Genomic DNA, 24,805 nt, shown 5'->3' with positions numbered 1-24,805 from the left:
GACAGTTTGTGAAAAACTCGTTAAAGGGAAGAGAAAAAGAAAATCAAGTTAGGCAGAATTAATAGCTGTTGTGCTACTATAAATGGTGACAGAAGCGGCCCTTAAAATACAATTACAAGCTAAAACTCAGAAAGAAAATTCTCAAGCATATACAACAAATGTACGGGGAGGTCATTTGTGCTATTCAAATAACCATCACATCGAAATGTCGTTGCCAGAAAAGTGGCATTTTCAACAAAAACATCTGCTTCCTACGAGTCGTCTGGGTAACATCCGTGGAAAATTCCAAGAAAATGTATCTGAAGCAGAGGTGTGGGAGTTAACCTCTGTGTTCATTGTTGAATTTGCCACCATGTTCGCACAGGACCTTGAGCACATTGCTAAATGTTGCTAAGCTAGCGGGCCTTCATCAGCTAAATAAACACACTAAAAGGTAGTAGAGTTAAAATAGAGTTGATCTCACTGAATACATCAGGAACATGTTCTGGATTAGAAATATCAACCCACCTTCTGCCACCTAATTTATAGCCATTAATGTTCATGATGTATTTCACGGTTCTTAGATAAATAGGCAGACATGGAAAAAGGGCCACTCAAAGACCATGTTTTACTGTGCTTTGTGCTGATGACTCATTATTTTTCTGGGAAAGAAGGTCACTGCCTCTTGAATCATCAGCAAAATGGCAGTAAATTCTGATTTCAGACTGTGTGCAGTGCCTGGGGGGAGAAAGGAGGAAAAGTAGAGAGCATTTTACAGATGATTCCTGATATTTTTTTCCATCAGACTTTTCTTCACATTTTTATTGAGCACAGGCAGGAGGAAAACCTGTACTATCTGTGAAAAAGGCCAAAGACATAGCCCTTGTACCTTGTCACTTAAAATTTATTGGAAGAGATCTTCCAGAGGCCATAAACTTCTTTTCAGAAAACCTCAGCTTCAGCACTTCTTTCCAGGTGTCCATGTGTTTTCTGTAGCTTCATGTCAGTCTCTTTTAGTGCTGCTCCGGTTTATCTGAGGTGTGTGAGGCTGGGAGACCAACTCTCCATTCTGTACACTATGGCTCTAAATAAATGGGAGATTTAAGTACATGGGAGATGCTGTGAAAAGTAACTGATGCTGAGGACTAATATTTTCATCACTGTAGATAAGCTAGGCATAAAAGAAAAGTCACAATCTACTCTAGGTCTTATACCTGGCCTTGGAAAATTAGCCTGTTCTATGATTCCATTTCTTTTTATTTTTCCATTTTACTGGAATTTTTGACCATCAGGGCTTGCTTTAAAAAGTATGAAATATTCCAAGAAAAGTAGTTGCATCAAACCTGAACCCTTAGTTGTTAAAAATATAGTACATTTTGATCTATATTATGTTATTATTCTATAATGTTCAAAATTATGACATTTTAAAGTTCTCTGCATCAAAGTATCAAGAGGCATAGTTATCTATAGGTTGAAGTAAGTTCAGAAACCTGCATTTCTTCCATTTGGAAGCCCTCTTGAAACAAAATGTATATATGTCATTGGTAGCAACAAAGCTTTTTTTTATTATTTTTTATTTTTTTTCCAAGTGCCTTGGAGTTTTAATAGATCAATAGGTTTTTTTTTTTCTTTTACCAAAAAAAAAAAACCAAAACAAAACAAAAAAAAAACCCAAAAAAACCCCAAAAAAACCCCAGCTTTCTCCTCTGCTGGTTTCAGGTTCCCTAAATCCCTAAACTAAATTCTTCACATAGCCAAAGCAGGAATTGGACACTTCAAAAACCTGATATGTTTGTCTGAAGAAAGAATTGTTGTTGGCACTCCTTAGTGCTTAGTTGTCATTAGTTCCTACACTTTGTTCCTGGGCTTCAAGCCTGAGCAGTCAAACCAGTCTTTTAAGTCCAGGAGATTCACAACCCTGAACCAGAATCTGACCTAATGATTCCCCCCTCAAGTATTTGCTAAGCAGTGGCTAAGTTTAATACAGTCTTCTCTTTTCTGTGTATTTTTGCAGGCAGATGCCTCTGGAATTAGACCAACACATTCATCCAGAAAACAAACTAATGTCAGGCCAGCATGAATTATTAGACAGCAGTTCCAAACTTATTACAAAGGGCAGTTACATCAAAAAAAAGTTTAGGTTTGATTTTTTGATATTTTTTTTTTTTTTGATTTAGAGGGTAGGTTACTAATTTCACTTCACCCCCTGCTTAGCAACTGTGAAAACAAAATATGTCATAAAATGGCATACTTAGCCTCAACATTGCTAAATTGTAAACTGAACATAAGTGGCACATTCATCATGTTTTCGAAAGCGCTCACTGCTCTCCCTCACCCTATGTTTTCCCACCTACCAGCACTCCTCAGGGCAGAGGCCAGACCACTGTGAAAGATAAGAGTGGGAAAAAAACACTGTGGAGATGGAGCCCTGAGGAAGAGAGATGACAGACTGCATAGCACAGCCACAATGGTAACGTTGGGATGGGAAGGTGGAGTCACATGTCAAGCCCACAGCTTTTTATCCACTTTCATATGAATCAGAGCAGTGCTGAAAACTCTGCCTGATTTGTGTTCTCTTTGCCTGTGAACTCTGATTGGAGTTTACATGCAAACTGTGTTCTGTTCTTAGCAAAGGTTTTTAGTAGCAAGAGGAACAAGTCAAAAGTTTATAACTTTGCACAACATATCTGCTAGATTAAAAGGCAAACTTTTTTGAAATTCAATCCAAAATATCTAAAAGAAAAGGTTTACACAGAAGCTGTCTGTTTTTCCTGTGATGGGGAAGTTCAGATCCACCAATTGAAAGACTTTGGTATGGAGGTGCTTTCCAATTATTTATCTTGCTATGATACAGAAGTAGGAATCAGCTTAATTCATGTTCAGTATTGTCATTTCAAACTATATGTAAAATGTAAATTTTACATGTAAAATATAATGTAAAGCAGGATTGGGGAACTACTGACCAGAGTTTGATTAAACCAATAATACTCTTGACTGATAACCAGACTGAAAATGCAAACTAGAGAGGAGGCAAAATTGTGCTTTCTAGGAAGAAAGTAAGTTCCACCAACTTTCTTGTATCATCATCATCAGAGACTGGACATCATCAAAGAGGAACAAGAGAGCAGCACTTCAACACCTGCCTGCAAGGCAGGGTCAGGTCAGGTCTGTGTGCTCATGAGAGAACTATTTTACATCTGTCTGCCAAAAAGGTGTCTTCAACATCAACACCATCATGGTTTCCTTCAAATCCAGTACCAAAAGGGTTTGTTATAAGTTTTTAAGAATTTGGAGGATTTGTATAAAGACTGATTGAAAATAAATGTACATCTGTTTTAAATGAAGTAGGAACAGGTTCAGTTTCATGGAATGGAAAGGCAGGGGGGATCATGGAAGAAATGATGAATAAAATGAGAGTATGGAAGGACATTTTAGGGCTTGAAGTTACCCTGAAAGTTTGGAAAACCATATCTTGTGCAGTCTTGTCCACATTGCCTGTTGGGAATGATATAGCCAAGTCTGATTTTTCTACTGGAAAGTGCTGACTAGCAGGGAACATGCAGACTATTAGGAATCTAGACAATTAGTAATCTCTGCTTGAGCTCATTCTCTGGTTTGGTTTTACATAGCATTATGATTTATAATTTATAATGTTGCAAAACACACAGCCCAGAGTAATGCTCATTGCTCCTAGAGATTTCCCTTCCAACTTTAAAAGTGCGGAGTGCACATGAGATACTGTGCTTTGTTTCTTTCATAGTCTGGCAATGCTGTAATACTAAATATTATTAGATGTGGTGGTAAGTCAAGAAACCCTGGAGATAATACCATAATCCTAAAAAATATTACAAATTTTACATTTTCATATGTTTTTTTTCCTGTGCAGAGAAAGGTTTCTTCTCCTTTATGTGTGAGCTTTCTCTGAGAAAGATACTATTCAAATCAAGGCTTGATGCTGGTCCACTGGTGTTTCCTATGCAAATCTGACAAAATGTGAGGGAATGAGGAGCTAGCATTAGCACAAAATTAGAGTGGGCAGAACATCCTCCCAGCTCCAGGCAGCAGGACTTGACCCGCAAGAATGTTGGAAAGAATCTCACTTATTCATCTCAAATGATCTCAGCTAAGATTTCTGGTGTGTGTGTCTGTATACATGGGCATGTGAGCCTCTGTTTATTTATTTTCAAATAATCTGTCAGAATCAGGTGCTGCAAAAAGAATTTTAAATTATTTTTCTATATGGAAAGAGATGAAAAATGTTCATGGCAGCTCTTTTCTTGGAGGATTTTCAAGATGCTACCCCTAAAACACTTCCCTTTTATTAACTGAAACCAAAGTGGGTCATTTGGCTTGTAAGAGACATCATTATATTGAGCTGTGTGCTAATTAGTTCACTTTCACTGATTATCATTAATACCTGTGGCTGTATGATTCACATAGGCCAATAATATGCACATAAAACCAAGAGAATGCAGATAAAAAACTTAGAGTGACTTAAAAAAGATTAAACACAAGCTGCAAATATGGAAACATAAGAGACCTGAAATGAAAAACCGACATATTAAACATCAAATTTAAATCTGCTTTACAGAGGGATTAAATGCTCACTGTGGACTGTGAGAGAATCCATTTCTAATGGTGAATTTGTATCAGTCCACAGGGAACCCTATCAAGGCACAGCTGACTAATGACTATCATTTTCACTTGATTTCATTAGTATTTAAGTTATAGCATGAAGTACATTCCCTTCGGTGCCCTGAAAGTTAGTGATTTACATACATTTGCTGTGAAGCTTTTGCTTTGACTAATATAAAAATTATTTGCTAGTAGAGAGTGTATTCTTTCTCATGCCTACCCATGTCCACTCATTCAAATACAAATGTTAACTTTTCAAATGATTAGTCACAACACAGCTCAGAGACATGTTATAATAAAAATAAAATAATTCTCTCAGCCTGAAATCATTTTGCCTTTCTGGATAGGATGTAAAACTCTTTGTTAGTCAGCTTATAGTTGTTTGTTTCCAGATTTTTCTGTACAGTGTGTGCATGCAACATGTCTTTTTCCTCTGTAGTGTCCAAATCCACAGTTAGAGCAAAATATCATGACAAGCCTCAATTTATAGACAACTGATCATGTGTGTCTTTGTGACAATGCCTGTAAAAGGAATTCTGAATATCTGGTCAAGATGGGTAGCTTTTTGAAAAAGATGGAAGAAAATGCTGAAAGTAAATGACTGCCTGAGTGTCCCTTGCTGGCACCTTACTCCTGGATTCCTCATCCAATTAAAAATAAAACCACTCATCCTCACCTCCAGCTTTTCCCATCTATTCTCTTGCCTCCCATTACTCAGACAATACCAGCTACCAAACTAGCTGCTTCTCATACATTTTTTCAGACTTTTCCACCTTTTTAGCTTTACTCATACCCCTCTCTTTTTCCTGCTACTCTTCATCTCCAGCTGCATTTTCAACTTCCTCTCATAAAATGACAAATAAAACAGGTACAAGCAGCACAACTTCAGTATTTTGCAGATAGCTCCAACTTTTTTCAGAATATTCATTCCTTCTGAGCTTTTCTGTCCAAACCATGCACAGACACAGCACACAGTCACTGTTAAATAAGCAATATTCTCTATTATTCTTAATAGAAAAGCCCAAACCCACTCTATATATGACACTAGCTTAATTATATGTTGCTCCTTTTTTTTTTCTTTTTTTTTTCTTTTTTTCATTTAATGAGGCTTTAGGAAAGCTTATAAAATATTATGCTTAGGTAAGGGTATCTGTAAAACATCAGTTCTACATGCATAAAAAGTTCAGGAAACCCTGAGCCTATAGTCATGTTCAGAGGCACAAAGGGATTAAATCAGAATACAGTTAAAAAAGGAGGCTTATAAGTGCATGGTAAGATGGTTCAGCAAATGAACAGAAAGAGGAAACAAAGGTTATGTGGAGAGGGAGCGAGGGGGTAACACACTGTGTTTGCCATGTATAATCACTTGTAAATCCCGGCCACACAGGAAAGGTCCATGCAAAAGACTTCTGATTTGTGTTAGTACCATCAATTACAAGTGTCAGGCAGACACCCCCATCAAAACTGGAATGCTGTAAACAGACACTGAGGTGAGCCCATGTGTCAGACAACTGACAGGCTAAACAGACACAGTGGAAAAGGGAAACAGAGGAAGGATTGCTATTCCTGTGTTGGACCTGGCCTGCTAAAATACTGAAACCTTATATAATTTATTCAAATAACTGAAATGTAAGACAGAAACAGGCTGTGAACCCACATCTGCTTCATATCCTTTTTCCCTAGCTCATCAGATTTTTCCATCTTCTTTGATTTCCTCCTGTATTTTGATTTTATGTTTTTTTGATTAGTGGAGCTACTCCAGGTTCAATTATTCCAGTAATGGAGCATGCATGAATCAAGAGTATGGTGGATGAAAGTCTTCCTTGATTTTTTTGGGGATGAATGCATCAAGTCGAAATGGTCCTTTTTCCAGATCAGCTACTGCTTCTCTCCACTCTATATAACACTCCTCTGCTTCAGTGCTCTTGACAGAATATTGCTGCTTCAGCAAAAAGCTTTGAAGGTGAAAAAGTTAGTTCAAAGAATGTGGTGTGTATGATCATGTAGCCTCTAAGTGGAGGTGTAATGCTGAACCAGGGGGCTCCTGTGACTATTATTCTCTCCCTACCAGTAGTCAGAATCTCCTGTTAACCCCTCTAAGCTTATAGAAATCATGATGCAGATTTATTTTGGTTTATGAAGGGGATGGGTCACAGGAAAATAATCAAAACAGGTTTTCAGCACTAGAAAGGGAAAAACTTTCAGTATATAGATAGCATACACTCCAGGGAAATTATGCTAGGCCTCCCAAAGTCGATGAAGAAAGCATTGTTTTGCCCACTTGATATTGGCTTCTGAGAATACTTGCAGTCCAGCAGTTCCTTGTCTTGTTAAACACTCAAATCTTAATATACTATTTCACTAGAAGGTCATTAATTTCTAAATCCCAGTACAGACGAGACTTTTTTTGTGCTGCAGAATTCATCTGAGACAGTAGTTCTGTCCATGTTTCTGTCTGCCAGAAAATGCCCTTTAGCAAATGACACTGCTTTCAAACACTGCATTTCCCTTTGAATTATTTGCAATACCACTGAGTGGTCTGCAGTTTGTTCTCTACCCCAGCAATTCAGTTTCAAAACTAAAATTCAATACTTTAGATTAAAAAGGAAGTCTCTGAAAATTAATACTGCCAACATGTCATGCATGCTAAATCCTTTTGTAAATTCTGACCTAAAAAGAAAAATGTAGTATTAGTTAAGAACAAAGAAATTTATTATTCTAGCCTACTGTTATTTTGCCAATCCTTAAAAATAGATTTAAATAAACTGAAATCAAAGGAGTATGTGAAAATAATAAAGGTTTTAGTGATTCGGTTCACTGTAGCTGTTGACTGCTCTTTGCATTTCAACTTTACCTATTGATAATTTGTGAGCAAGATATAAACTATTCTTGATGATGAAGATGTTGGTAAAGTGCAATACTGGTAAGATTTTATGAAAATGTAGCTGAAGGTTAACTGTAAGTATTTATCTCATTTCAATATCCATGATTAGCTGAAACTTTTACATCTCCATTACATTTAATCAGTTCATTTTCTGCCTGTATGAAAGATCAGATTCAGGTTGAAACTTGAAATAGAAAATATTTTCCCCATTATCTGCAAATCAGAACATTATTGAGAGAAGCAATGTATAAGAATAAGCACTGCCTGAAAGTTACACTAGGGAGGATGAAAAACTAGCAAACAGAAAGGCTTTTTACACCTTAGAAGTCAAAACAGAGACTGAGCTTTTTCAGTGCCTGGTTTTGCTTAGTTTGTTCTACACAGAATTACAGGAAGAATTTCATTCATTTGTAAAGGATGTTGAACAGCACAGCATGCTCTAAGTGGCTGAAAATGCTGCCTATTTATTTAAAATGTGATTAACACTCTGCAGACTCAGGCTATCCAAATCCTGATGATTAATTGAACCTCATGTAATTTTCTTATTGTATTTGCAATAAACCAGACTCTAAAATCTTACAGTAAAATACTTAATCATTCTTACCTATACCTCAGCAAGTCTGTGATTCTTTGTAAGGGGATGCTGTAGCTAGAACTTTGTAGCTCATCTAGGCCAGGCTCAGAGAGGAAAGTACCCCTGGCTGAGAAAGTTTAGAAAATTTAGCGTAACTTGAAAGTCTTGTTTCTTCGTGAGATCTGGAGTAGTCTTGCTACTGGTATGGCACATATACAGATTCTGTTAGATTTCCTGGATTTATTTGAGTGGACCTCCCTTAAAACAGATCTATCTTTTGAATATTCTGCTGCTCCCCACTGCTTATGAACTTTATACTACTTTGGTTCTCGAATTCACAGCCAGTCTATTGTAGGGTAGCTTAGAGTAAATTAATGGGTGAGAGTTTACCACTGTCAGTGGGAAAGTGACACACAATTATTTCGAGCTTTGGGCACCCATGGACACCATTCCTGTCAATTTAAAACAGAGGAGTCACAACAACATTTGAAAACCATGGCAGACTTAACCTTAACTGGGAGGTACTTAGATAACAGTATAAACTGATTCCTCAGAGTAGTATCACCCCTTTAGAGATAGCCCTTTCCTGTTCTCAGATAAACACACTTTCAAAAATTTTGGTGTGTTGCCACTGACAGTGCTCATGTGAATGACATCCATGGACCTTTGGCTGCTGTGACAATGGCACAAAGTATACAAAATCAAGTAATGCTTTATTCTACCAGACAGTAATAAGCATGTAATTATATTGTAATTAAAAAGCAATTATTTACTGGCAACTATTGAAGACGTCTTTAATGATAATTCTGAGTGTGACTACCATGTAATTTGTAGAGAGAAATAAGTGTGCAATTACCCTGTTAGTAACACAGCAATTACCAAATACATCCATGCATCTTTCTGTTTTCTGACATGGAGTTACCAACACCTGCAAAGTGTAAATTACATGGCAACTACACATGCAGCTGCCAGGTGATGTACAGTAGAATGAAAAGATGGCAGATATCATTTCAGAATTAGGGTTTGATTCATTAATGTAAAACTGGTGTAAGAGATTAAAGAACAGAGATCAAATCTGAAATAAGATGAAGTCACTGGAATCCACAGAGCTTGGGAGAGTTATAAATGTGCTGTGAATCAACCACAAACCTTTGTGTACAATTGTGGGTACAATAAAATATATTGTCACAAGACTGGAATTAGTGTTTAATCCCTTTCACGTGAACTGATTCTATCCTATTCTAAAGAGAGAGTTTCTATTGTTTCTGTCTCAGGTTCCTATCACAGACAATCAACAAGGACTTGCTGTACATGGAGTCTCATATGTCAGCTTCCCACCTCCCTCTCATGTCAGTATTCTAGTGACATTCCCAAATAATGGGTTTGACAGAAGGTGGGCTCTGAGCAGAGGAACTTACCAAGTGAGTGGGAAAGCAGAAGCAAAAGCCCCAAGGCAAGATATGTCATAAACATTTCAGAGAATACACTAAATACATTATTTTGAAGCAAATGATGTGTCATTTTATGGCTGGTGTAGGCTACACGCATTCTTATGACACAGACCCCCATTCTAACAAAGTTCTTGTTTATTCCACATAAATATAACCTTAGTCTTAGGCATGAGACTTGAAAATAGATTGACTACTTAGGTACTCAAAGCTAAAGATACATTTATCTACACTAGCACACACATCTCTGTTTTTAAACCTGTGCATCTAAATCACATCTGGAACACCAGAAGATCCCTGACAAATATTACACTAAAGCACGTTCAGAGTTTAATTTTAAAAAGTCTTGGCAACTGAAAATTAGTATGAGCCCTAAGTGGTCAAAATGTTTGAATATCAGTCCAGTTTTATACAACAGCCTACAATAAAGAGCTGTGTTTGAGGCTTATTTATAAGTAATTTATCTAAAATGAAAATAGTCTTTGTTTTCTTTAAAAAAAAGAATGAAAGGAATAGAAAAATATAGGACTGCAAAACCCTTCTGAATCATAAATTCTAAACCCCAGAGAAGAAAGAAACTAATCCAGTGTGATGTGAGACAACACACTGCCATGCTGGAAAGATTTCTCTCTGTCTGTAGTCCAATTCTCTTTCTTGGTCTGGGAAACCAAAGTTCAGCAACAAAACTAAGTGTGGCTATTATTTACTTAACCCTCAGATTTCATTTATTACTATCATATTACTTAGACTTTGTCATCTCATTTTATATGCCTGCTAAATTTCTTCAGCAGTGCCAGAAAACAGACACTTAATATTTAGAGCAATTCATTTGATGTTCTGTCATCCATCAAGATTTACAGAAATACTGTCCCAAGATGCCTGAATCCTATATACAAAACACAAAGCTGTTGATTACAAAATAGGATGATGAAAGGGGGCTGGAGTGTCTTTCTAGAAAGTTTAGGAGGAAAATGTGAGTCATCTTAAAGCACTTATTTTGAAGAGAAGCAGGATAAGCCCTTCCTTTCACATCTCTGATAATTTAGAATAATATAGATAATTAAAGTTTTCTCCAACAGCTATACTGTGGGAATGCTGTAATCCTTCTTTGTCCACACATAGTGTTCCAGGGTGATTAATTGTTAATTGACAAATGTCAGTATACCCTGGAGCATATTTTGCTGAAAACATACAGCCAATGATGGCCATTAATTTTTTCTTCTTGTTTGCAAAATCTCACTGAGAGGCATTCATGTCTCATAATTTATCCAAGGGTTTCAAGAGAACAATAGCTTGCATCCTAGATGCTGGCACTCTATTAAAACCTTGAATTAGGTATAAAGAAGGGTGAGTGTTTTGTCTGAAAGACTGGATTCCACTAAGACAGTGCCTACACATAAATAGATGATTATTCATTTGTTCAGTTAGACATGTGCCTAAATGTGATGGAACTGAGACCAGAGGGTGGATCTGGTCACAAGTACTCTGTGTCTGCTGCTGATGTAAATTAAAATTCCAAGAAAAAAAAAAAATGAAGAAATAAAACCTTAAAAAACAACAACAGCAGAAAAAAATACACCCAGAATATAACCCCCAAAACACCAGCTTGGTTTATTGAACTGACTTCCTGCTGTTTTGTTACCAAAACAGCTAGAAAGACTATTAAGCCATGGTGTGGGCTTTTAATGACAATAGAGCTATTGCCCAGTTCCTGTTGCTTTGTTGTATCATTGTTACAGTCCAGTGGTTGCATTTCAGCTGCAGTGTTTCTGGAGTTGGTGTGGAGGCTGCTGCTTCTGCAAGCATCTACAAAAAAGAAAACCTCTTTTGCCAATAATGGATATTGCTGTAGCAGTGTAAATGGAGAGGTCAAAGCCTGTGAACATGGAAACATGGTAGTACAAAACAAAACCAAAAAACAAAAAAAAAAAGAGGATAAAATTGGTTTTAGTTCTACATAACTGTTCTATGTGGGTTCATTATTTTTATGAAAAAAAATTAGTCAAAACAGATATGAATACACATAGCTAGGTTTGCATGCATGTTTAGCATTTGTGATTATTTGGACTGACAGTGTCTGCATGGTTTCTTTAGGTTGTTGAATAAAGGTCAAAATGTGTTACTGTGCTCCCAGTCCTAGAAGTTTGCTCCCAGAACGGTACTGAGGAAACTCACTCCTCAGTTCTCTGCTTTTTTGCCTGTTAGAGATAAACAGAAACCTTCATTCTCTGCAGCTGTCATTCTCATATCTTTCATGTGTGCTAAACTCACTAGAAAAAATATTTCAGAAGAAAACAATAGAAGTGCTTCATAAGTCATACACAGTAATTGGTGTCCTGATGAAATCTGGGGCCTTATCTTGAATTCCTAGCACATCTTATGCTTGCCAGGGCATATTACAAGGAATGTGGCACAACTGTTTGTTGCTGATATAATTTTCGATCCAGATGTACAATATTCTTATAGTTTACTCTCAAAACATTTATAGATATTTTTAAATACATATATATGGATGAAAATTTCAGTCTAGACAAGTAATGAATAAAGAGCTTCTGAATCTTTTGAGGACATTTTTCCCCTTTTTAGATAAAAGGCCCTATTTTTTCTATTTTAAGTAAAAAGACCTTCTAAAAAACCTTAAATGGCATTATTTAATCTTAAAATAGTCTGTATCTTTTAATAGGTATAGATAAATAAACAACTTTATTTTAATGTTTATTTTAATGTTTTAAGAGCTTAAAAACCCTTAAAAAACATGATGGACATCTACCATATGTGCTTTTGGTATTTCTCCTAGTTGAAGCAAAAAAATCAGCCCTTCTCTGGCCACAAACTGCACCCTACTGTGTTACTTAAAAGCACAGCAGAAATTTTAGAGGTGGCCCAAACTGTGATTGTGCTTGGAAAATTATTCCTCTAGGATATATATCTGTATAACCTTTACCTTGAAAATACCCAAAAGGTACCAAGTTCAGGAAAGTTGTATGTGCTTATCTTGGAATCCAGAAGTCATCACAATGGCATGATTTTTGGATACAGGTTTCATGCATTTCTGTGGTAGCCAGAAGGTGGATGAAAAGAGTGTGAAGTGGGGTTGGAAGGTGCCTGTGGTACACACAGAGGGAATCCTGCATCCATTGTGTAGAGGTGGCAGAAAACTGGAGCACAGCAATCTTCCACTTGAGTTGTATGTGTTCTGCTCAGTGGCTTTCCTGCAGGGAACTCACCTTGTGTCCAAATACTAGATTTTGTCACTGTAAAAACATGAAAAAGAAAAATGGTCATTTCAGAGGTCTCAGCTGCTCTGGTAGAAACAAGTAGTAATTCACATTGTCTGAAAATGTCTCTGTGGGTGGAGAAGGGAAAAACAACAACCAAAACACAGCTCCTTTTCCATTCTTTGATCAGCCCAAAATTTAATGCAAGACTCATCAAGTCTAACTCAAGCTTCTCCTTAAGCACCTGCAGTTTTATGCCTCTGGGATCAACCTTGTTAGGAAGCCCAGTCATCAATCCAGCCTGTGTCTTCTCAAAGATGACATTTTTCTTCTAAATCTTCCATCAGTTCTGGAAGTCAAATCTTGTTCTTCCCAAGAGTGCTGTTCCTCAGGCAGGAAGGTATACTATAAGGAAGTCTTCACAGACTAAAGGAAGTTTGGAGGGAGATGGGGTGTGGGGGCACCAGAACATTGAATAGCTCAAGGAAAAGGGCTATAATGAATACAAAAGCCATTGTTCTTAGGATCAGATATCTGTCATTGAACTTCAAAGGAATTATTATTATTATTAATAATATAATAATTATTAATTTTTATTATTATTACTATTACTATTATTACTATTATTGTTGTTGTTGTTGTTTAATAGTAATAATGGTAATAATGGTAATAATGGTAATAATGGTAATAATAGTAATAATGTGGTGGTGTTATTATCATCTTTATTATCATTATAAATAGGTTAATCAGATATGCTAAAATAAGAGCAGACCTGAACTCCCACTGAGCCTTTTTTGAGTTTTAAAAAAAGTTAACAATTTTGTTCATGCTTTTTTCCTCCATTCTTCCTACATACAAGTCAGGAATTGTCTGTTATACTACCAAACATTTATATTGCTGGAGCACAGAGAAAACACCTGTGTCCTTACATTTCCTAAAGGAAAAATAAGCTATATCACAGTTTACATCACTCAGCTGTGTATTTTGCCTAGCATTTGTATATAAATTTAAGCACAAATGAGAAGCTTGTGACCATATCTTTGTCTGAAATATGACCACATATAGTTCACTATACTTTTTCAAATCTGTATGTGTCATTTCATTATTTCTAGCCTATTCAGACTCAATTTCTTATCCTTTCCATTATCTCCCTGGGAAAAAATGGATGAAATTGGGTCACTATTGTGCTCATGTCATCCCCTGGGCTGCTGGACACCTGGGTTTTTAGGACACTGTAAAATGACAAATTTAGCAAACTTTTATTGCTTTTTATGTCCAAATTCAATATCTTCAAGATATTTCCCAATATAACAACCACAATAGAATGAAGTGAGAGGTATTTAGAGCTCTTTTTCAGCTGATACTTCCCAGCTGCTTCTGTGGAACAGTAATTTGATGCCTTCCAACATCAAACTTCTCTCTCAAAGAGAGCTACAGGGTCACATCTAAGCCCACTACACAGACAATAATATTCTTCCTTGTCTCTACATTTGAACAAAACCGGTGAAATCCTAAGTCTCACATAACACAACAATTCCATTCAATCACATTGAATCATAATAGAAGGGAAGAGTTTGGTTGGATTTGGTTTGTTTTGTTTTGCTTCCTTTTTTAGCTTGCTTTTAAGTGTGGTAGGGAGTTTACAGTGAACTGGCTTTAGGTACAGTTTACTTCTTCAGACTCTGGTCTCGTGGCAGGGTTTTAATTTTACCAACATGCAAAGGACATTCATGCATCCTTCAATATTTTACCAAACAATTCTCAACAAAGGGTTAAATAACCCATTTAAACAAAGGGTTATTTAGGCTTTCTTTTCCTATATTTGGAAATATTTTAAATAAAATTCAGTCTATACCTAATATTCATCAAATTAATTGAACTTTGATTGTCTTTGAAACTAAAGAGTGTTATTATACTGCAAAACACACCAAATTAATTTTAAGGAAGTCATTGCTTCACAGACATTTGGATTTGCACAAAGTCATGTGAGGCCCTGTTTTGCTGGAATTTACATTTATAAATATAAGTACTTGAAATAAGTAAGACAAGACAACTTGCAGGTGTGTTTTCTTTCGCTTGTGCACTTACATATAGCAAGTTCTTGTTTTGAAGGTTTATAACTGGTAAAAGGTTTCATTTACAGCTAGAGCACCTGAATAAGTGACATTCAGAAATGTAACCTTCCTTCCTGTCACAATTCCATTTCATTTCAGGTTAAATTACATCAATGCTTCAGTTGTAGAAACTTTTAAATCAACAAAAGTAGGAACAGTGGGCATTAATTTACTTTATAATATTTATTCAGTGATACAGGCACTTCTGCATAAACCAATATATATTATTTGAATAACTTATAGCAGATGGTTTGTATTTCCCTGAAATAAAAAACCAATAAGAATAAGCCTGCAAACTCAAACATGATGAGCAGATTTTCTAAAAGGGAAAAATCATGTTATCCTCAAGCCCCAAGCTTTCAGAGAGCTGGAAAACCTGCAATCAGGAGGCCACACTATGCACAGGCCTGTCTTTCCCTATCTGCTACAGAGCCAAAACGGCCTCTGTTGCAATTAGAGAAACACAGCGCTCAGGGTGGACCTGGCACCGATGACCTCTGGCATTGTCACCACCACACGGTGCCTAAATGATGTTAACAGGAGTGGACAGCGTGCATTCAAAGCACCAGCAGTTCATCGGCAGTGCGCAGCAAACACCCAGGCCACCATCAGCTCTACACCAACACTTCCACCCCCTCCTTCCAACTGGTTCAGCTCCACTGATAATAACTACAACAGGAAGTACTTGGGATAAAAAATACACACTGCATAGGAGCTGAAAAAGAAATTCCTCTCTTCTCAACTATGTGGATTAATGCCTAAAATTAGAATGGAAAAACTACGCTACTGAGCACAGAATGACTGAAAAGGCCCCTGTACAAGAGAGTGAGAACCCTGCCATAATTTAAATATGGCTCCAAATTGATGAGTAGATTTCATCTGGGTTTTTTTTTCTCTGGGTAATAATACAGTGAGAGGTAGCCAGTGAATCAGACTCTGGTATTACCAATTACTATGGTCAGTTACAGCTAAGCATGCAATCACTAAAGATTAAAAGACACATGGTTTGAGTTTGAATGGAACATTGGTAGAGCATAAATGGCACATTTTATTAACAGACTATACAAAATAAAGCAGTGTATTGACATGAACACACACAAGATAAGGCAAGAAGGACTAATTTACGCCTTATCTGAGAGAGGTAGGGTGTTAGTGAAATTTAGAAAGAAGAAACTTGTGCTGTGACAGATAATGTCTAAATATTAGGGAAAATTAAGAGCCTCTTAATTCATTTAATGATATCTTTACCATATAAGTTTTCAAAAAGTACTTTTCCTTTTATCTTTATTTTAGACACTTGGTAGAATAAAAGCTTCTTGGCTGTGACTGAAACATCTGAAAGCTGATTGCTTTGGGAAAACAATGAAATTTCTGGTTTTATCAGTCTGGATAGAAGCAACAGAGAAAGAGAACAGGTATTTTTCAAGAAGAAAATGGTGTTAATACAACTTGCAAAGGAAGAATCTGCATCTTATCAAGTAATAGAAACACATTCCTCCACATAAACCTCAGCACTATAGTTTAATTTTGTGACAGCATTCGTTTGCTGTAATAGCTTATCAGCCTCCAGCTGCTCTACTGGGATATTGAGACTTCAGCTTTGGTAAGAATGGCAAGGCACACGAAAAAACAACAAAGAAGAACAGTTAAATGTCTGTCAAAGCAGGTCACAGAGATGCATCTGTCCTCTTTAAGGTAGGATTGGAAGTAAGGAAGTGTGGGAAGTGAGTTCAAATTGGAAAGTTAGAAAGCTGACATTGATGTGGTCACCATAGGGATTCCTAAGATTTTCTAGGCTCTTGTAATGCAGTGGTCCAGTGCAATGTAAGGTCTGAAAAATAGAGGAAGTAATCCTGAGATTGCAATGTCTTGCCACACCATTTATTGTTTTTAATGAAAGAGGGAGAGAGAGAAGTGCAATAAGGTATTTTCCAAAACTGTGACTCAACAAACCATTTACAAAACTTTCTAAGCCCATTGCTTAAACCTGATGACCCTGGATCTCCTAGGACAGTGATGATATGACCCAAATCCAAGGACTGTTGGTTTCTTACAAAATAAGATGTAAGGGTTACATTTCTTCCAGCCTGGCTTTCACTTGAAATCTTAATTTTAACAGCTCTTACCCTGTATTGATCACTTATGCCTTTACAGTTCAATTAAAGTTCTGTATATGGCCATTGCTCTTAAAGAATAGTGTCCACAGCTGCTATCCACATGCTTTTAATCACAGGAAGAACATTCATCAACCGTACACTGAAATTGCTAATTCTTTTTCTCAGTTCTTGTCATTGGTAAGATAAATGAAGCCTCTCTTGTCTTCAGCCTTCCTTCAATTGATAACAGGCTACTTAAAAAGAAAATATTAAACCTTGTGTGAAAAGTCTTCTGATTCAGATTAAAGAAGCACTTAATAGCTTACCTTGCCTATAGCAAACACCTCCGGAGGAAAGGAAGAAAAGAGTGCAACAAGACAAAAACTAGTTTTTATTGGCTTTTAAGCTGCTGAATGTAACAAGGCACTGCAGCACTTTCATCAGCCATCAACATCTTGGCTCTGGGGTAACAGACCTTTGATAAAGAGAGAATTCTCCCCAGCCAAATAATATCAGAAAAAATACGCAGGGAAGTTCACTTCAAAGATGATCTGCTGGTGCTGAATTTTAAGGAAACTGTCTTGTAACTTGTCACTGTTTCACAGAGCTTTTACTCATCATGGTAGCGGGGTTGATAGATAACCCATCAGTGGTTTCACAACAGCTCACGGGCCATGTTTGATAGGAAAAAGCATTTCAAAAACATATGCTAAGATACTAGTAGAGTCACTAGTTACATTTTTCTGGCATCTCAGTCCACTGTATTATGACATCTACACTTGTGAAAGACAGTGTGATAAATCTCAACTATTCTCTTTTCCTAATGGGAAGATATGGTGATAGGCTGTCTTTCCTAAAGCTACAGAGCTAGATTCATGATTAATTCACTTTAGTATTACAGTTTTTTGTTTCCCTGAATATATACAGAAGGGTAATATACGTATAAAAAAGTTTGCAAAATTAACAACTTAGATTAATATAGTTTAAACAAAAGCCACAACAACAGTAACTTCTCACAAATTAATGATACAAAATACAAGACTCCAATTTATAAATCAACTCTAATCCACATCAGTAATATCCAAAAGCCATCACCAGCTGATGGCTCTTTACTGTTTCTCTGACAGCTATATCCCCAGGACAGGCTGAACATCACTGTTTCCATCTGGTGGAAGCAACACTGGATGAACAAACGCTAATTTAGTTCTCACATGCACTGACACCAGCGTGAACCAGGATGAAAACTACATTTTAAAAATTTAGCAAATCAAAGGCAAGATCAAAAAAACATTGCTAGCCTCCAGGGCTACCACCAGAAGTACTCATTAATTCTGTGTGTTTCTAGAATGAGGTTTCTGTGGGACTCCCTGCTTATACCTAGCAAATAAGGAGGTGTATAACCAAAATCAGTGGTGGAACTTACATGTTTCAATCTTGTTGTATTCAAAAAAACACTGATACAGACTCATGGCTTAAGAATTCATATTAGTTCATCTTTTCTGACATCCTTCTAAATAAGAACTTCCTTCTCTTTTAAATCCAGACCTCTTTGTTATGAGAGAGTCTGCACTGAAAAGTACCTCTATTTACCCCTTTTTTCTGTAAATAGAAATGGTGACTCACCACCATAATTTAACAGGAATCTATTGTAAAATCACCCTTGTTGAACATTCTTTCACTTGACCCATCACCCAAAGAACAAAAAAAACTTCCAAGAGGGAAATATCCATTTCTTCTTCTTGAAGTTGCCCAAGGGCTCACAGCTTAGGCTGAAGTTCATGGTATTCATGTGTGCATACTAAGCCCTGATCTCTAATTGGATCCCCATTTCAACCAGTTCCAAATTGTAGCCTGAGACATGAAGGCGAGTAGCAGCTCTTCAGTTCTCCCTGGATATGCATACACACAGTCCAACTTATAAATAAAGAAACAGAAAGATAAGGTGCCCTTAAACGGCATATAAATCAATGCATTGTGTGTCAAACCTCTCTGGGTTGCATATTTGCATAATGTAGTATTAGCTATATAATCGGCCTCTTTTAATTATTTATTTTCCCCTCCCCCAGAGAGCCAAAGTGATTCTTTCTCACAGCAAGCCTTATTAAATGTACAGAGATTCCCAAAGCTGTGCCACAAAGTGATTTCTGCATACAAAGCAGTACTTTGTTTTTGTATAACATACTATGAACATCAAAGAAGATGGTTCCACAATAAACATACATAACATTCCACATGCTTGTAATCTCTAGACACATAAACCACACCACAGCCACACCTTTTCTGTTACACGTATCTAAATTCTGCCTACTAATTCTACTAACCTACACTTGTCCAAATCTATCTCTGCTCTAGATAGTGGCAAACAAAGGCATCCTTCTATACACCCTTGACAGTTTAAATGGATATAGAAACCATCTTTTTTGGGGTACCTCATGGCTACCACTTTAGGACAAAGTGGTAGCACCTTGACTGCACAGCTTTGAATTCCTAGTCTTCCTATTCATCATAGGTGCATGAGAACTTTTACTACCAGCTGTAAAAATCAGATAACTGTTGATTGCTCTCAGCTGTAATTAGCACTGAATATACTGGATTGCCATGATCACTAAGAGGTGGACAATGTCCACATTACTCAATTCATCATGTTGGAGGGATATTCCCCAGCAAGGTCATCATTAAAGTGGTGAGAAATCTAAAAAGGGGACAATGCTCCTTTTGGTTGTTTGGGGGTTTCTTTCACACTTTCCAACATCTTTGAAGTTTCTCAGATTTAACAGGTGATGAAATTTCCACTTGAACATTGAACACTGATGTTGTGCTAAACAAATCTTAGTAAATTTTATTTTGGTGATCAGACCAGGAAACATGTAGATCCACATCCAGTATCTTCTAGAGAACTTCAAAGATTCAATCAATAATAAAAGCTCTTTGTCAAAGTGCCTTTTTTTTTGCAATGCATTCTCAGGCTTGGCACGCATAGTGCACTTACAATATTTCAGGATTCACAAAATTTTGGGGAAAGGAATTAGCCTTTCACAGAAAATGAAAGAATGTTCCCCCTTTATCACAGGTAAAACCTACTGCATTTTCCACCTTTCAGTGCCTGTGTAGTGTGGAAAAAAAAAGGTACACCTTACTAAGTCATGACATCAAGCCATCAAAACAGAAATCAACTCTTGCCCATTAACACAATATGTTGTACCTTCACTGCCATCCTATTCTCTTTTGCTGTACACCTTTCTTTCTCACTAACATCCAATATCCTTTTGTGTCAAGACTGAAGAGAGAGAAAAGAATTAACCATATGAATATGCACTATTGTATAATAACCTGTTAACTTTGCTTAGCAAAAACCTCTGCTGGAAGTTTTGCTAGAGAAAAGACTGCTCAGCCTTCAGCAGTGACACTTCCTACTAAAATAAAGTATTGGACTCAGCAGATGATCTTCAGAATATGATTAACAGCTTGACATGTCTTGGCAATACCAGGAAACTAAAAACTTATTAATCTGACTGCACAGCCTAATGTATTTGTTTTTCATAAGACGTATGTGCCCCAAGAGATGCAGTTTCTATTTCAGTATTTTGCTGTATTACTCAAGTGAACACACCTCTCTAAATACCTTCAGCTGTCTCATTGTCCTTTGGAAGTCAGAAACATTTCCCACATAAATGAGTCAGTACTTACCTTAGAGATGCCAGTACAGAAAAAGAAAGGTACATTTCTGACTGATGTGGTAACTCAGGACATGCTGTTTTAAGATCTGAAAACAGGAAGATGGAATGTATTTTTATTTTTAGTTGAAAGTGACCTTTCAAGGTACCAGTTATTCCTTCAGGTACCTTCAAAATGTGACTTCTCTATTGTATAAGTTCTCTTCAATAATCTACCGATACTCACTAACTTTTCTTTGGGGGAAAGAGGGAAATAAAAATCTTGGAAAATATCAAATAAAAATGAGAATAAGGTCTTCTGCCAAAATAGTTTTTAAATTTATGGAATATGCTTCACCAGAATCACATATTTCTATACTGTACCAATATTCTTGACTATGTACTGAAAATCAGAACATAAACCACCAGATTATAACAATAGCATTATTACTTTTTAAAGAATTTGGTGTGACATAGGCAAAGCTTAGTTCTTATTTGGATGAACTCTTCTTTTTTAAACCCAGTGTTTAATAAAGAGAGTAGAGCAATTATTTCATCTGCAAAAAAAAACCAAACAGATAGCTATTAAATAGAGCAAATATTTGGTTTTTAAAAAGAAAATGTTTTAAAATATTGCATATATTTGCAAATGTAGCAATTTACTTATCCTTGTTTATCTACATTATGACCAAATTTAAGATTCCCCACATTCAATTTAATTTCTTGTTTTGAATTCAGAGAAGCAGCATTGAATTTTCCTAATTTGTTTACTTCTGCTGTTTTTCTTAACTGACAAAACATAGTAACTGGCTCATAACAATCTCTTCACTACTAAGGTATTAATGAGCTGAGGATGCCAGTGAAAATCTGGATGAACAGTGTATCTTATTTTCTTTGCCTTCAAGTTATGTTACAATAAGGAAGGTCAAGCTATAGTTGTTCCTTTTTGTTGCCCCACACACTGATTTTCCCTGATTTTTCTGTGTTATATTGCAGTTTATAGTGCAATCAATCAGTGCGAGACTAAGCTGATTGAAATGAATCAAAGTTGATCTATTTACAGTGGAAAATTTCTTAGGTTTTTTGTTACTGTATTCAGAATAGTTGGGGTTTGTTATCCCATAGTATTTGTATTACTATAACAGCAAAACTATTTAGGGTCTTGCCAGGAAAAGAAAGAAAAAAGTGTTTTTTCAGACATCCTAACTCTTACACAGAAAGTTTGATAATGAGTGAAGAAAAGGAAAGAACACAAAGTGTCAGAGCAAACTATTTCCCAAATAAAAATTAAAAATAGAAGAATAAAAATGCAAAAACATGTCAATAATATTTAGTGTGTTGGTTATGCCACAGTCAAGCATTAGCACTATGATCATAGCTGAGATGAGCAGAAGAATATTTTCTAACTCGCTGAAGTTAGTCAAGTCAACAAAATAGAAGCATCAACAGCTTTGCAAACAAAGTCAAACCAAAAATCTTGAGACATGAGAGACAAAAACTTCATTCATTATGTACAAGACCACTGATGTACTTGCCTTATCTGTGGCGTAAGTTACAGACAAATATCTGAAATCCTTAAATCATTTAGCTTTTTAATTCTGGTTTTTCATTCAACATCCCAGAAATTTTTAAAAGTGGGAAGCTAATACCAAGAGGAAGTCAGGATACAGATGTGATAAGGTAAAATCTCCCTTCCTACCCCAGAAATTTCAATGCTGAAATGATTGTAAAGCAGGCTAAACCTGAGAGACAGAAATGCAAGGGGGAGAAAAAGAGGAACAGAACAGGTTGGTAAGATGACCCATCAATGGAAAAAAAGCAGTTTCAGGTCTGTTGAGGCAGACTGTAAGGAAATCAAAGGTTAAACATCTTCTGTAAGAGAAAGTTAACCTTAAATTGATCTGTTCCTCCTGCGACATTTTCAGGACTAAATTCTTTTCTAAGACGTTCGGTAACAGATAAATTGATACCCATTCTCATAAATTTTTCTTATTATTATTTAGAAATTCATCATTCTCTACTTGATATTGGCACTGAGACTGTCAAATACTATCACATATCGATGAAGATATTTCTCCAAACTAATAACAATTAAAGTTGATTGTGTTTAACAGTATTGCTTCAGTAGAAGAAGCAAGAATGCCACTTTGAGGTAGATTATAAACTAATGAAGATTTTCAGAAATATTTTGGCCAGTTATTTCTTTTTGTTCCTCCAGGCATCATCACTGGAAAACAAAGCCCTAGGCAACAGGATTGTGTAGCAGATGGTGTCTGTTAATATAATCAATATAATCAGTAAATCCCATGCATCTATACTTTTCTGATAAGAAAATATTGACAATTTCTCAAATAAGTGAGCCAAGCTTCTATTTAACCTTAATACAGTCCACTTTTTTCTAATTACTTTATTGATTTCTTTGTTGGAGTGTTGACGATGAGGTGGGAATTTTTCTTCTTTTTTTTTTTAAGGAACAGCACCCTTAAATAACCAGTCCAATATTTCTGTGCTTAGTCAAAATTGATTAAGTTTCCTTGTCTGTTTCATGTTCTTTATATATTTGTGTCATAAGCTTCCAGCTAGAGATCATTGGCACATTCCTTCCAAATCAAATAGAGCTAGTACTGACCTGGATGCAAATCCATGCTCTGCAACAGATTTCCTGTTGTACCTGACATCCAAATGTTTTAGTGGATCTGGATTGAATTGACTTGTCTCTACAGCTCATAAAATTTAATACACATCAAATTAATTGCAATGTGTCAGGGAACAGAAGAGGAATTGCTGGGGATAGCTCAATGGTATTTTCCTCGCATCATAAGAAGCATGAAAGGACCCATAATTATTGTTGAAATTGTAACTGTTAAAAATCAAAAGAGTAAAATTATGCAAAAAGAAGAGGAAATATTTAGTATATTTTTATATATGTAAAATCTATATATTCCACATATACATGTACATGATGTATGACTTATTTTAACATCAGATTTATAAATTTTCTCTTCTTCCTCTAGTTTACAGAATTTAATCCTTTTCATAAGCAGCATTGTAACTAGGCAGTTTCTGAAAACAGAAAACAAGAATGCTAGCAGCCATGAAAAAATTCCCAGAGAGGTTCACTGAAAAGCCTTATTTAAAAAGAAAATGAAAGAAAGATCATGATAAATATACTTATACCGGCTGTAGCATAGGAGAAACACTTCCAGTATTCATTTTCCATAAAGGGGTTTGCTAAACCAGCAATGAAGCATCCAGTGAAACTGGAAAGAGAGCATTTTTTAAAATTTTAAAAGGAAATCCTCCACGTACACAAAATTCATCTGCAAAATCTTTGTCACAAGGATGACAGTTCAGCACAGGACTGGGCATCACCAGGAAGACAATGAGCAGCTGCATTTCAAGCTAATGGAGACTGCTATAACTACCTTTGTGCTTCTTATTAATCCTAAGGCTTCTAAGCACTAGTGGTGATGTGACTGCTTAGGATAAAAAAAAGAGGGCTTCCTATAAGAAGGGTACTGACCATTGAAAGTTCCTAAAGTTGTCTTTAAAGCACTTGGTAAGGGTCAATTTGTAGTATGCACAAATTTGAATTATGGCATGTCCAACATTATTATATTTGGAAGTCAGATATATATTTAATTTCAAATTACTACTTTGATTACTAAATTGTGGAAGAATCTTGTGTGTTTCATTTTCAAAACCTATTCCAAAATTCTAGGTCCTTTTATTTACAGGATTTATAGTATCAGGCTTCTCAATTGAAATATTTTGCATGACATGACTTTCTTCTCTCCTAGTATTATTATATTTTCTGCTCAAATTTCCTTTTATATTTATCCATCTGAACTATAATATATATTATTATATTATATATTATATATTAATATATTATACTATAATATAATGTTTACATCTGTACAAAATATGTTGGAAAAGAAGTAAATATAAGCAATTTATTTATTATATATTTATTCCTCACACTGCCCTCATGGTTGGGACTGTTCCCATTAGTATTTTCAAGGGACAAATAACTAAAAACCAAAATGTGTTTCTAGGATGATTTTCAAAAAATACTACCTTAATGAGAAAATACTGATTTCTGTAACAACTACTATACAAATTCCCCATTTAACAATTCTAGTGATGGAACTTGGGCTGGCTAGCATTTAACCTCTCCTAGATTAACCTTGAACCTGATGGC

General features: G+C 36.0%; 1 long non-coding RNA gene across 1 annotated transcript in view; it reads right to left on the bottom strand.

Annotated features, from left to right (window-relative positions):
* The window catches only part of LOC107200706, a 150,759-nt gene that overhangs the window by 48,349 nt on the left and 77,605 nt on the right, over window positions 1-24,805 (bottom strand). Inside the window, exon 4 of the long non-coding RNA XR_004496077.1 lies at window positions 12,465-12,774. This is a non-coding gene — a long non-coding RNA (uncharacterized LOC107200706). The remainder of the gene's footprint in view (window positions 1-12,464; window positions 12,775-24,805) is intronic.

This window comes from Parus major, chromosome 2 (genome assembly GCF_001522545.3).
Source record: "Parus major isolate Abel chromosome 2, Parus_major1.1, whole genome shotgun sequence".
Classification (NCBI taxonomy): domain Eukaryota; kingdom Metazoa; phylum Chordata; class Aves; order Passeriformes; family Paridae; genus Parus; species Parus major.
Note: the sequence above shows the minus strand (reverse complement) of the source record. Positions and strands in the feature narration are given on the sequence as shown.